Consider the following 15,331-nt stretch of genomic DNA (forward strand, 5'->3'; position numbering starts at 1 on the left):
CATGAATTAGAAAAAATGGCCACATCATCGAGGTAGGCAACTGCAGATTCTCCCAATCCCGCTAGGAGACGATCTACAAGTCTTTGGAAGATGGCGAGTGCATTTCGCAGCCCGAAAGGAAGTACATTAAATTCATACACCCCTGCCTGGGTGACGAAGGCTGACCTTTCCTTGGCAGGTTCATCTAGTGGTACTTGCCAGTACCCCTTGGTTAAGTCTAAGGTAGAGATGAATTGGGCATGTCCCAATTTCTCCAATAGCTCATCTGTGCGTGGCATTGGATAGTTGTCAGGACAAGTTACAGCATTTAGCTTACAGTAGTCCACGCAAAAGCGTATTTCCCCATCTGGTTTGGGAACTAGAACCACTGGAGATGCCCATGCACTCTTAGAGGGGCGTATTATACCCATCTGTAGCATGTCCTGGATCTCCCTGTTTATAGCAGTTTGGGCATGAGGTGACTCCCAGTAGGGTGGGGTTCTAATTGGGTGAGCATTACCTATGTCAATGGTGTGGTATGCCCGTTCGGTCCGTCCTGGGGTGGCTGAGAACATTGGCGCAAAGCTAGTGCACAGCTCCTTGATCTGCTGCCGCTGCAGACATCCAAGGGTCGCGGACAGGTTCACCTCTTCCATGCCACCGTTACTTTTTCCTTCGTAGTAGACAGGCCACTCCGCGTTATCTGTTTCCTGGGCTGTAAACTGGGAAACCTTTAATTCTCTGGAATAAAAGGGCTTAAGAGAATTAACATGGTATACCTTAGGCTTTATGTTGGAGGTGGGGGAGGCTATGAGATAGTTAACAGCTCCTAGGCGCTCCTGGACCATGAATGGTCCTTCCCACGACGCTTCCATTTTATGGGCCTGGAGCGCCTTTAAGACCATGACTCGGTCTCCTACTTTGAAGGACCGTTCTCTGGAATGTTTATCATACCAGGCCTTTTGCTCTTCCTGAGCATCCTTTAGGTTTTCTTTAGCAAGAGCTAAAGAGTGTCGGAGGGTGCTTTGTAGGTTGCTTACAAAGTCTAGAATGTTAGTTCCTGGAGAAGGTGTAAACCCCTCCCATTGCTGCTTCACCAACTGTAATGGCCCCTTAACCTCGCGGCCATACACAAGTTCAAATGGTGAAAACCCTAAACTGGGATGTGGTACAGCCCTGTAGGCAAAAAGCAACTGCTGCAACACTGGGTCCCAATCATTGGAGTGTTCATTTACAAATTTACGTATCATGGTCCCCAAAGTTCCATTAAACCTCTCCACCAGGCCATTGGTTTTATGGTAGTAAGGGGTGGCAACCAAGTGATTCACCCCATGAGCTTCCCACAGGTTTTTCGTGGTCCCTGCCAGGAAATTAGTTCCCGAATCTGTAAGGATGTCGGAGGGCCAACCTACTCTGGCAAAAATGTCTGCTAATGCCTGGCACACACTTTTAGCCCTGATGTTGCTTAAGGGTACTGCTTCCGGCCATCGGGTAGCAAAATCCATGAAAGTCAATATGTACTGCTTTCCTCTGGGTGTCTTCTTTGGGAAAGGACCCAGAACATCCACAGCTACTCGCTGAAATGGGACCTCAATTATGGGTAGTAGCTGGAGAGGGGCTTTGACCTGGTCTTGGGGCTTTCCCACTCGTTGGCACACCTCACAAGACCGGACATAATTAGCAACGTCCTTGCCCATTCCCTCCCAGTGGAAGGACTTCCCCAACCGGTCTTTGGTTCTGTTCACCCCAGAATGGCCACTGGGATGATCATGGGCTAAGCTCAAGAGCTTTACCCGATACTTAGTGGGAACTACCAACTGTCTTTGAGGATGCCAGTCTTCCTGGTGCCCACCAGAAAGAGTCTCCTTGTATAAAAGTCCTTGTTCTACAACAAACCGGGATCGGTTAGAAGAGCTGAGAGGCGGTGGGTGTTCCGTGCCGCCGCCCAAGCTTTCTGAAGGCTGTCATCTGCTTCCTGCTCGGCCTGGAACTGTTCCCTTGATGCTGGAGACATCAGTTCTTCCTTGGACTGTGGACTTGGACTTGGTCCCTCTGGAAGCGATGCAGGTGCTGGGGCTGTTTCCATTGACTGTGAACCGCTGTCGCGCTATGTTGTATTTCAGGCTCTGGCTGAGCCTCTTGGGTAGGGTTATCTGCTGCTTCTGCCAGTTCAGGCTCGCTAGTGCCCTCTGGCGTTAGAGTTGTAGACGGGTTTGCAAGCGCTGGACTCAGTGCTGGCCATGGTTCTGGTGCTGGTTGTGTTGCCAGTTCCAGTTCTGGGACTGGCTTTGGCTGGGTCTCTGGGATTGGATCCACTACGGCTGTTGCAGTCGTTGGCAGGGGATCCAGTTCCATCACCTTTGGCTGGGTCTCTGGTAACACAGACGGGGCCCTGGGAGACAGCTCAGGAACAGGGATGGGGGTGGAGGCTTGCTTAGCCTGGCTGCGGGTGACTATTCCCACCCTCTTGGCTAACTTCACATGGTTGGCCAAGTCTTCCCCCAGCAGCATGGGGATGGGATAATTGTCATAGACTGCAAAAGTCCACATTCCTGACCAGCCCTTGTACTGGACATGCAACTTGGCTGTAGGCAAGGTTACAGACTGCGACATGAAGGGTTTAATGGTCACTGGAGCCTCCGGGTTGATGAGTTTGGGGTCCACTAGGGATTGGTGGATAGTCGACACTTGTGCCCCAGTGTCCCTCCAAGCGATAACCTTCTTTCCGCCCACTCTCAAGGTTTCCCTTCGCTCTGAGGGTATGAGAGAGGCATCTGGGCCTGGGGATCTTTGGTTTGAGTGTGGTGTAATGAACTGTAATCGGTTGGTGTTCTTGGGGCAGTGGGCCTTTATATATCCCAGTTCATTACATTTAAAACATCGCCCTACTAAGGTATCACCAGGGCGATGTTGGTTGGTGGAGACTGGTGTGGTGGGGTGAGAAGGCATCTGGGGTTTCCCTTGGAATGTGGGTGGGGCCTTGGGTTGCCCCGGTGGTAAGGTTTTGTTTCGGGTTGCCCCTTCTGATATTCGCTCCAACTGCTACTAGTTTTTTTCTTTTCTACCACCTCCACCCATTTGGCTCCAATCTCCCCCGCCTCGGTTACAGTTTTGGGCTTCCCATCTAGGATGTACCTTTCTATTTCCTCAGGAACACCCTCTAAAAACTGCTCCATTTTTACTAGGAAAACCAGATCTTTCAGAGATTTAACATTTGCTCCTGATACCCAGGCATCACAATTTTTGTCAATGTGGTAGCCACGTCAGGTAAATGACACGTCTGGTTTCCACATTAGGGCTCTGAACCGCCGACGGGCATGCTCGGGTGTTAGCCCCATTCTGATTCTGGCCTTGTTTTTAAAAAGTTCATAACTGTTCATGTGTTCCTTAGGCATTTCAGCCGCCACCTCTGCTAAGGGTCCACTGAGCTGCGGCCTCAGCTCTACCATGTACTGGTCTGTAGTGATGCTGTACCCAAGGCAGGCCCTTTCATAATTTTCTAAGAAGGCCTCAGTATCATCGCCTGCCTTGTAGGTGGGGAATTTTCTGGGATGGGAAGTGGTACCTGGAGAGGGGTTGCTAGGATTGGCTGGTATATCCGGCCTAGCCCTTGCTAATTCCAGTTCATGCTTCCTCTCTTTTTCCCTCTCCTCCATCTCTTTTTCTTTCAGCTCCATAGCTCTCTTGTGGGCCTCCTCTTTGGCTTTCTCTTCAGCTTCTTTCTCGAGTTTTTTTAATTGAAGCAGTCTCTGATGTTTTTTTTCATTTTCTTCTGCTTCTAGTCTGGCCAGTTCTAGTTTGTTAGCTACTTCTTTGGTAGTCATTTTCCTGTTTTCTTGTGCTGGGCCACACCCCTCTGCAGTTGACTGAAACTGGGATGCACTCAGCTCAGGCAACAGAGACTTTCTAACTAGCTATTCCCGAGAGATAGAAAGAAAAAAAAAAAAACAATTCAGCTTNGATTTGGAGAGCCTGGATTGATGTCTGGTCCCTCTCAGTCCCAAGAGTGAACAACCCCCAAAACAAAGAGCACAAACAAAAGCCTTCCCCCCACCAAGATTTGAAAGTATCTTGTCCTCTTATTGGTTCTTTGGGTCAGGTGTCAGCCAAGTTACCTGAGCTTCTTAACCCTTTACAGGTAAAAGGATTTTGGAGTCTCTGGCCAGGAGGGATTTTATAGTACTGTACACAGGAGGGCTGTTACCCTTCCCTTTATAGTTATGACAGCCCCGTACAGTCCCTGAGGGGAACCCCCTTCAGTGTGACAGTCCTTCTCCAGCATCCACTCTCTCATGGGGGCTAAGCCCCTCTGCCTTCTGGTACTGCACCTGTCTGAGCCTTTAGCATGCCTTTCTCTGGCCAGGGGCCCCCTCAGGGAGTCCACTCGTTCTGGACCCACAGGGCCTCCATGCCAAGAGGAAATAATGCAACCCTGTTCTCTAGACCGGAGCGACTCCCAGACAGCGTAAAACAGGAGGGTTTATCGAGCATCTGAACACAGCATAAGAAACTCTCAGGGCCCTCAGACCTGGCCTCCCTCAGCACAGTACATCTAAGTCTCCCCTGCATCCAGGTGGGCTCTGCCTGCTCTCTCTCTCTCCAGTCCAGAGACCCCATGCTTTCCAGCTGGGCATCCGATATCACCTGCCCCAAAGCCCCGCCTCTGTCCTTTGTCTTCTGTCCAGGTAATCAGGATCGCCTGGGCCTCCTCTCCTCTCAGCCATCTTTTGTTCACCACTGTCTGGAAAGGTCACTGGGGTCCTCTCTCCGCAGCCCATTGTCCTCCCGCTGGCCAGAACTGGCTGTGGCATCCAAGCTGGGCCTCCTGGTCACCAGTTCCTGGGGTATCCATTTTCCAGGCCATTGGCCAGGATCCCAAGTTCCGTTGCTAGTCCTCTGTAACAACAAACTCCCTCTTCCATCACCTCGTTAAACCAGTAACACCCAGGGAAACGGAGTTCCACCCCCTGTGCATGCAAACCATTGAAAAAAAAAAACAAGAAAATTCCCCACTTTATAACATCCTCTCACACCCATGAATGTACTATGTGTTAGAAAATTTGTACCACAAGCCTGAATTCTGGAAGAAGGAAATAAAGATAGCTGACATGAAAAATTTTCATCTTTGCTGTTTGAACTCTCACAGGGCTGGAGCTAGAAAACAAAAACAAAGATCCCCAGGGTCAACCTGGGTTAGCCATAGAAGACATTCAGTGCTGACAGATTACTACAACTCTGCCACCTTTTGGAACTATATGTAGTAGGATTTTATGTTTGTATTTTATATAATTTACAATGAAGGATAAAGAATAATAATGTAGCATGTATTAAATGTATTGGTGTATGATTTGATCATATCCTGCCAGACACCCTTTTTGAATAGCAGAAAGGAACGGCCTAAGGGGCCATTGGTAGAGATGCTTCAGCCAGAATTTGTGTCTGGACTGATTTCAAGGCAGTAACAGACCTTTGAGGGTCACCAATTTGTTGTAAGTTTAGCATTTTAAAAGAAGTAAAAGAATGCCATGATTGTTTTCTTTTGCATTTCAACTTGATGTTTCTGTTCAAAATGTTCTGTGTAAATTAATTCTGTTGTGTGTGAATGAGGAATGTGTGTGTTAAGAGATAAGTGTGAAGGCCATCGCTGAACCAGATGTACGAGGGAGGAACTGGAGACAGATGTAAGGCTGCCAGGAGGCTGCAACACGCCCCTATTGAAATGTCAGAGGAGGGCAGATTGACGACTCTAAATATGAGACAGGCACCTATCAATGGGGACAAGATAACGGTGATCAAAACCAGCACGGGATAACTCCCTGAGGAACTTGATTAAAGAACAAGATAAAGGATGAGAAGGACAATTTAAGAAAACAAACACTCATCAAACAACAATTGATTACAGTATGACGGTGCAGAACTCATTGGTCCCAATGAAGGAAAATCACTATATAAACAGGGTGCCTTGCCATGAAACTTTGGGTTCGTCCTGCCAAGACTTCCCCAGAGCCTCGTGTCACAACCGACTGACCGAACCTGGCTCCTCCCTACCCGTGATCAAGCTAGCTGGCCACTAGATTGACCCAGGCTCTGGACTGGTAACGATAACATCGACTGTCAGGACAGTGTGTGTGTGGTGTGATTTAATGCATATGCTAATTGTTGTATCTTCAATAAATGCAGAGTATTGCCTTTTCCCCTGAAAAAGATCCCATGTGCTTCTTATAAGCATAACATTTTTGGTGGAGAATTGTGAAAGGGGGAAGACGTGCACTCTGATTGTTGAAAATACTGCTAAATATTGCTAAAAGGTATTCCATCCGTATAAAGTGATTGATCAATCAGGTGTGCACACCCCTGGTCGTAGAGGTGCCGGGCCATAAGGGGGAGGATTAGAGTCCTCGCTCCTCCCATCTATTGGGGAAAAATTGCATAGGTGAATATACCCTCGGTCATAGCAGGATCAAGCCCAAAAGGTAGGGGGCTTAGTGTTTCCCCCTCCTGCTCTGTCAGGCAGAGTTTTTAGTGAGTATAGACTTTTGTGTTGTGTAAGTCCCACACGAGCGTGGGCACAGAAGAGTTATAAAGGTAAAAGATTTATAACAAAATATGTTTAGGGGAAAGGAGTCCCCTAAGGACAAAGCTCAAGAAGAGCAGACAAAATTGCCATCCATACAGGAAATAACTCCTTTTAAGACAATTTTGCAAAAGTTTGGGCACAGCCCATGGACTAAACAAGCATTAGCCGATGTCCATACTATGGCTAATTTGGAAGATAGATTGGCAAAATATCTATTGGTCTACAGGCCATTGACCCCGATAAAAAGAAACTCGGCTGCAATCTGGCTATTGTGGGAAGCATGCAATGAGGCATTCCTCCGCTTGGCTAGCTGCCAGGAGGAGAACACCGCACTGCATGAGAAACTCAATGTATTTGAACCAGAAACTGATAAATTGAAAATACTGGCCACTGAGGTCCAAAGCCAGTTAGACATTCTCAAAGATACCCTAAGAGAAGTTAAAATAAAAGAGAGGGGATTATCTGAACAAATAGAGGGAAAAGATAAAACGCAAACATAAAATCCTACTACTACACATAGGCTAACTCATTTGTGTATATGTGTTGCCTGCTTTAACCTGTAAATAATTCTCATTTCTTTTTCCCAGTTAATAAATCCTTAGTTAGTTTACTATAGGATTGGCTATAAGCTCTGTCTTTGGTGTGAGATCGGAGGTACAAGTTAACCTGGAGTAAGTGACGGATCTCTTGGGACTGGAAGCAACCTGAACGTTTTTGTCATTGTTGGTGCTTCAGTAGTTCATATTCATTACTGGATTGGTGAAATCTAATTATACATAAAGCTAAGATTTTGTCATGGGTATTTTTAGTAAGAGTCATGGACAGGTCATGGGTAATAAAGAAAAATTCACGGAAGCCCATGACCTGTCCTTGACTTTTACTAAAAATACCCATGACAAAATGGGGAGCTCAGCTCCAGAGTCCTCCATGGCGGCCGGGAGCTCCAGGGTCCCCCAGCCACCATGGGCTGAAGTCACAGAAGTCACTGGAAAACACAAATTCCATGACCTCTGTGAAAAAAATTGTAGCTTTAATTATAGAACAACCAACCAAGTTTGGGGTTTATACCCTCCTTTTTGACAGCATGCCCTGAGGTTGGCACTCTCAGTTGTGAACCACTCCAGACAGTATGACACCTATGAAGTAGGGAGGTCCCAGAGTCTGGGCTTCAGCCTGAGCCCAAACATGCTGTGACAGGTTCAATCACAGAAACCCCCTTGGGACTGTCACCTGATGTGCTGAGGCTACCTCTGAGCCCGTTTTCTCTGCCAGTTTGGGCCTTCAGAACCCTGCTTTGTTGAGCCAGATAAGCTAATCTGCTGCAATACAGACCCAGTGGCCTCTATTGGCTTCTTAACTTTTTCAGGCTGACTTTCCATCCTGAATTTCCCTGGGGTACAACTTGGAACTGTGGGATCACTGTGCCCCCATAACTCTCCAGCCTGGATTGTCTCTCACAATGCTTTGCTACGGACAAGCAGCAAACCCCTACGAGCACTGTTATCACTCAGCCACCAGCATGCAGAGACACACCCAGCTAAGTTGCATAAATGCTCTCCAAGCCACTCATGAACTACACAGAGGGAGACATCAGCAAATCCACTCCAGCTTCCAGCCTTGCACCCCAGAAATCTTACACTGTTCAAGACCTTCCCTTGAACAATGCAGACTCATTAATTAGTTCACCACTTCATCAAAGGATAGCAGACATGCTATCTGAGCAGATTCCCCAAGCACTTTAGACAAACTCACTGGTTTAAAATAAAACATTAGAATAAGTTTATTAACTACAGAAAGAGATTTTAAGTGGTAAGCATAAAAGGTCAGATATATTTATCTAAGAAAATAAAAAGTAAACATGGTTTCTAAATCCTAAATTTTCAGACTAAGCAAGATTTGAATCAAACAGCTTTTCTCACCCCACTGGATGTTGCAGGTAGGTTACAGTTCTTAATACACATGCTGAATTTCCTTCTCAGCCTGGGACCAGTTTCCTCAGTTCAAAGTCTTTGTCGTCCCAGAGCTCTTGTTGCCTTCAGAGTAGGTGGGGGAGGAAAGAGGTGGTCTCACGATGACACTGTCCCTTATTTTATACTCTCAATTCATAGCCCAGGGAAGATACTGGCCCAGATGTGTCCTGATGGGCCTTGCTGAGTCACAGAGTTGAGCAGTCTCCATTGTATGGTGCTTGTGCAACTGAGTCAGAGTTAAGCAATCCTTGTTGTGTAGTGCTTGCACTACTGTCTCTCACAGAATTGTAAATCTCTTGTTTACAATTCCCCTGCTGGTCAATGGCTCGTGATGGTTGCTTAAGGCCCGTTTGAGTGTGGGTCACTTCCTTTGTTGCCACTGGAAAGCTAGCTATGGGCGTCTCCTGGACACACAACATATTTCAATTACAACCATATAGCAGAATATCATAATTCCATATACACTGATAATACATATATTATGACAGAACAATAAGTTTGATACCTTGCAAGGCATGCTTTGTATGCAATATCACAACCGCATACCGATGGTGAATATGGTGGTTACAGGGTTCTACTTTGAAGTACAGTGCATCACACCAGGCCCCTGCAGTGTCCAGCCTTCTCACTTACCAAACTTTGTTGCTTCTTTAAAGAGACAATACATTGCAGCTCATTAATTTAAATGCTATTTGACAAATACTGTTATGTCAATCACAGCACTGAACTGGTTTATGGTAAACGTAAAACAAAACAAAAAGACACAGGATTAGCTGATACCAAATATAAGGAATAACAATAGTAATTGTTACAAGCAAACAAAAGTAAAAATACACGTCTAAGACTGAACAATTGCAGCAAGTTACAACCTTTGCCTAAGCAGATTTCTCACCTAAACTCAGTTCCAAGGGACTTCAGCCCTCTTGGTTGAAGGATCCAATGCTCTGTGACTTCAAGAGCTCTGGAACCTTTAATCCCCAAGTGATGAATACTAAAGTAGCTTTCTGTTTAGATCTCCCAAAGTTCATTGACCCTGTTACAAGAGACAGGAAGGCTTCCTGCTGTTCTTCACTTCCTGTTGACTTCCTATTCCCCTACTGATTCATATGTACATGGGGCTTCCATTGTTTTGATTCATAATGCTTAATATACATTGGAACAATACTGTCCATGCTTGACCTATTCTTTACCTCGTCTCTACATTCATAACTTATCTTGGTATCTAGTTCATAGTAAGTGATGCTGTGGGTGTTCTGCCTCTTTTCTTAGTTGGCTCAGGCATTCTGTCTTTTTAGCCTACTGACCTATTTACTTATCTATGATGCACAAATGTTCTGTTTTCAGCCTAATGATCTGTTTACCTCCCTAATTCTATCTTCCAAGAAGTGATGCCTCTCTCCATGTGTTAATTACTCCTGTCAGACCAGGCCTCAGCTACAGATAGCTGCCATCCCCCCATTCTGGGAGAAAACCTGTTTGTCCCTCTGTTTGGTCACAGACTTTAAAGCACAATATCAGCGAGTCTCCATAATTCCTCATGTAATGTTAATGCAGACATTTCACAATGATCTCACTCACCAGTGTGTCACAGGCTTTCATAAAAGTCCTTACTCAATATGATTTTATAATACAGTAATGTTGTATACAATTAGTTGATTTAATTGCGTATTCTTTGAGGTTCAGACACCCTGTTGATAGCCCAGTAACCCTTTGAAATGTATTCATTGAAAACAAGCCCAGACCAAGCTTCTCTTGACTGCTGGGATGTAGATGCGATAATGTCATCCCAGAGTTCGTTGATCCTGTTTCAAGAGGCAAGAAGACTTCCTGGGGGTCCATTCCCTCATCGAGATTGGTAAGTATTCATCTTTCCCTGCTTGCTCTCCTGATGGCTTTGTTTATGTTGCATGTAAATGTGCTTTTCTTTGGTTTTGGCCACACCCTTCCTAATTTACATTGGAGACACATCCAAGCAGGTGGAACCACAATCCTTTGTCTGGAACAAATATGGCTTAGGCACTGCTTGCCACACACATTTTAAGAACACATTTGTAGCACATATCTCCATAGTCCTCTGTGGGCTTACCATACATACAGTAGAACCTCAGAGTTATAAACATCAGAGTTACAAACTGATCGGTCAACCATGCACCTCATTGGAACCCGAAGTATGCAATTGGGCAGCAGCAGAGACAAAAAAAAAAATAATCAAATACAGTACAGTACTGTGTTAGATGTAAACTATTAAAAAAATAAAGAGAAAGTTTAAATAAAAGATTTGACACGGTAAGGAAACGGTTTATGTGCTTGTTTCATTTAAATTAAGATGGTTAAAAGCAGCATTTTTCTTCTGCATAGTAAAATTTCAGAGTGGTATTAGGTCAATGTTCAGTTGTAAACTTTTGAAAGAATAACCATAATGTTTTGTTCAGTGTTACGAACAACCTCCATTCCTGAAGTGTTAGTAACTCTGAGGTTCTATTGTACATTACACATTGATTTTCAGGACTAGCGTGTTACAAGTTTGTATGTGATACCTTACGTGACACCTTTTAGATACAGTTTATGACAATAGCGTGTTAGGTACAGTGAGTTTGTCAGGCCCGACGACAGAGTACTGAACCACCAATGGGCCTCTATATGTCTCAAACACAAGAAGAAATCTAGTCAGCAGAGTTAAGGACAATAAGAAGGAATTTTTAAACGTATTAGGAACAAAATAGTCCTGACAATGATATTGGTCTATTATTAGATGGAAATGGTAGAATTACCAATAGTAGTGTAGAAAAGGCAGAAGAGTTCAATAGATATTTCTGTTCTCTATTTGTGGAAAAAACAGATGATATAGTCTCATCATGTGGTGATAATAACACTCTTTCCATTCCAGTAGTATCTCTGAAAGCTGTTAAACAGAAGCTACTAGAGTTAGACTTAAAAAAAACACAAAACAGGTCCAGATAATTTGCATCCAAGAGTTTTAAAAGAGCTGGCAGAGGAGCTTGCTGGACCATTAACATTGATTTTCAATAAATCTTGGAGCATTGGGAAGTTCCAGAAGACTGGAAGAAAGCTAATGTTGTGCCAATTTTTTAAAAGGATAAAATGGATGACCTGCGTAATTATAGGCCTGTCGGTTTGATATCAATCCCAGGCAAAAGAATGGAGCGGCTGATACAGGACTTAATTAATAAAGAATTAAAGGAGGGTAATGTAATTAATGTAAATCAACATGGGTTTATGGAAAACAGATCCTGTCAAACTAACGATATCTTTTATTGAAGAGATTACAAGTTTGGTTGATAAAGGTAACAGTGTTGATGTAATAGACTTCTGTAAGGCATTTGCCTCAGTACTGCACAACATTTGATTGAAAATAGAATGATATAAAATTAAAATGGCACACATTAAATGGATAAAAAAGCTGGCTAACTGATCAGTCTCAAAATGTAACTGTAAATGGGAAATCATCATTGGGCAGGCATGTTTCCAGTGGGGTACTGCCTGGGTCTGTTCTGGGCCCTACAATATTTAACATTTTTATCAATGACCTGGAAGAACACACAAAATCGTTACTGATAAAGTTTGCAGGTGACACAAAAACTAGGGAAGTGGTAAATAATAATCAAAATGACAGGGAACTGATTCAGAGCGATCTGGGTGCTTGGTTAACTGGGTGCAAGCAAACAATATGCCTTTTAGTACAGCTAAATGCAAATATATACATCTAGAAACAAAAAATGTAGGTCATAGTTACAGGATAGGGGACTCTATCTTGGGAAGCAGTGACTCTGAAAAAGATTTCTGGGTCATGGAGGATAATCAGCTGAACATGTGCTCCCAGTGTGATCATAAAAATCATAGATTAGAGTTGGAAGAGACCTCAGGAGGTCATCTAGTCCAACCCCCTGCTCAAAGCAGGACCAACTCCAGCTAAATCATCCCAGCCAGGGCTTGTCAAGCCGAGCCTTAAAAACCTCTAAGGATGGAGATTCCACCACCTCCCTAGGGAACCCCTTCCAGTGCTTCACCACCCTCCTACTGAAATAGTTTTTCCTAATATCCAACCTGGATCTCCCACACTGCAACTTGAGACCATTGCTCCTTGTTCTGTCATCTGCCACCAATGAGAACTGCCTAGCTCCATCCTCTTTGGAACCCCACTTCAGGTAGTTGAAGGCTGCTTTCTTTTCTGCAGACTAAATAAGACCAATTCCCCAGGCTCTCCTCATAAGTCATGTGCCCCAGCCCCCTGATAATTTTCGTTGCCCTCCGCTGGACTCTCTCCAATTTGTCCACATCCTTTCTGTAGTGGGGGGACCCAAAACTGGATGCAATACTCCAGATGTGGCCTCACCAATGCCGAATAGAGGGGAATAATCACTTCTCTCGATCTGCTGGCAATGCTCCTACTAATGCAGCCCAATATGCCGTTAGCCTTCTTGGCAACAAGGGCACACAGTTGACTCATATCCAGCTTCTCGTCCACTGTAATCCCCAGGTCCTTTTCTGCAGAACTGCCGCTTAGCCAGTCAGTCCCCAGCCTATAGCAGTGCATGGGATTCTTCCATCCTAAGTGCAGGACTCTGCACTTGTCCTTTTTGAACCTCATCAGATTTCTTTTGGCTCAATCCTCCAATTTGTCTAGGTCACTCTGGACCCTATCCCTACCCTCCAGCTTATCTACCTCTCCCCCCAGCTTAGTGTCATCCGCAAACTTGCTCAGGGTGCAATCCATCCCATCATACAGATCATTCATGAAGATGTTGAACAAAACTGGCCCCAGAACCGACCCCTGGGGCACTCTGCTTGATACTGGCTGCCAACTAGACATCAAGCCGTTGATCACTACCCCTTGAGCCTGATGATCTAGCCAGCTTTCTAACCACCTTATAGTCCATTCATCCAATCCATACTTCTTTAACTTGCTGGCAAGAATACTATGGGAGACCATCTCAAGGCCAAGCTGGTCTCACTCTCCACCTCAGGGTGGAGCTGAGCTCATCCTCCATCAGCTTTGCGTTGCAGAAACGCAACTCAAGAAGACAAAGTTAGCAACACTTTAGAACACACAGGAGACAAGAAGATAGGAGCTAACTCCCTCTAATCACCCACATAAATCCTACCTTCTTCTGGGGAGGACACATTACACCCTGCCCTGGGTACTAACTTCCCCATCCTGCAAACAGTTATGTTCCGCTGCCCCCAGCACACATAGGTAGTCACAAACCTTTTCTTGGTAACCCTGTCCCACCTAACACAGAAGAGACCTGTCTCCAGTCAGGAGGACTAGACTCAAAGCTCTAGGTGGACACTTATCTCAGAGATGCCAGCAACTGCTCTGCTCCCAGCTGGACCACTGTTTCCTGGAGCCATCTATCCCAAACAGGGTGGACTTACCTAGTCTCCATTTCTCAAGTCTCATCTCAGCTCTTCCTATGGCAGAACACAAACCGCAAAAGGAGAAGTTATGGCCAGAGACTGCAATGGCAGGAGCTCATGCATGTTTCTCTGAAGGGATCTCTCCGATACCCCCATCCACAGCACTCCCCCATCCAGTCAGCTGGATGTACCCATACTGTGAAAAACAGCACCTGAAACAGTCACTGCTCAGAGGAAACTATCACCCCCTCCCTTCTTTTTATCCCCGAGCGGGCTGTCCCTGCCTAAGAGGCTCATGTTGTCAGAAGGAAACCAAGATCAAGTACAGAGAAGGAGAAAATGGTGACCAGTGACTCCAACCCACCAACATGTAAGAGGAGCCAAAAGAGGACTGAGCATCTCTGATTACAGGCAGGTCACTCTCCTGGGAACCAATCTTCCTCCAGGGAAGGTGCATGCCCTGTTTAACTGTTGGGCCTGAAAAGTCTGATAGTCATAATAATATGAAAACAATCCTGTTCTGCAGGGTAAATGAACTGTACATATAGCACTGACATGACCAGCTTCAGTTATCTTCCCAGATTAAAAAGGTTTAACCTTGTCTTAGAGAAATATACTTTATAGTTACACCATTTTTAGCCAAGCTTTTCAATTAAGAGACATGTCTTAAGCCCCACATTGGCTGCCAGTTAAATATAGGATAATTGTTTGAAATTTATAAATACTTAAGAACTTTGGTTATTGCTTGAGAACAAGTTCAGTTTGAAAGGTAGTATAAGCAATTTATTAATAATTTGGAGCTTCCCTGAAAGTTTTTATTATCCCAGGGAAGGAATAATCACCAGTAAAAAACAATGTCTTCATTTTAATTTCAAGTGTTACTTCACACACCATCATCTTAAATCAGAAGGATTGTGGGTGACTGTTTATATATTTAGTACAGATAGTGTGACCAGATCACCCAAGTCAAATATCGGGATGTGGGGGGAGGGTGACGCGGGGGGGGGGGGGGGGGTGGCAGGGGGCGTGGCCAAAAAAAAAACCCCATCCTTCCTCCGCAAGCGCTGGAGGGAGGCCCGGGAGACTCAGGGGAAGCGCGGGGCCGGGGTGAGTAAGAGTCCGGCCTGGTCCCGAACAGGCAGGACTCAGTTGGGTGGTAGGGAGAGGAGGGGGGCGGGCCGCGGGGCCAGGCGGCGGCTGTTCTCCCCCCCGGGCAGCGGGACTCGGGAGCAGCCGCTGCTGCAGCTCCCACTGCCGCGGGGGAGGAAGCGGCCATGGCGCTTGGCGGCTGCGGCTCTGGTGCCCCCGAACCCCCCGAGCCGGGGCCTGCTGCGGGGACCCAGCAGCGCGCACACTGCACCCAGCCCAGCCCCTGGCCAGTCGCGTCTGGGCTGCTGCCCAGCTGGTACTATCCCGCGGCGGCCCC

General features: G+C 45.7%; 1 long non-coding RNA gene across 1 annotated transcript; it reads right to left on the reverse strand.

Moving 5' to 3' along the window:
• Window positions 1-4,627: 4,627 nt before the first annotated feature.
• LOC117886318 lies at window positions 4,628-9,738 on the reverse strand. The gene is made up of 3 exons (XR_004647910.1): window positions 9,419-9,738; window positions 8,476-8,930; window positions 4,628-4,875 (listed from the first exon to the last, which is right to left on the reverse strand). It is a non-coding gene; the product is annotated as an uncharacterized LOC117886318 (long non-coding RNA).
• Window positions 9,739-15,331: the final 5,593 nt, after the last annotated feature.

Source organism: Trachemys scripta, chromosome 12, assembly GCF_013100865.1.
Source record: "Trachemys scripta elegans isolate TJP31775 chromosome 12, CAS_Tse_1.0, whole genome shotgun sequence".
Classification (NCBI taxonomy): domain Eukaryota; kingdom Metazoa; phylum Chordata; order Testudines; family Emydidae; genus Trachemys; species Trachemys scripta.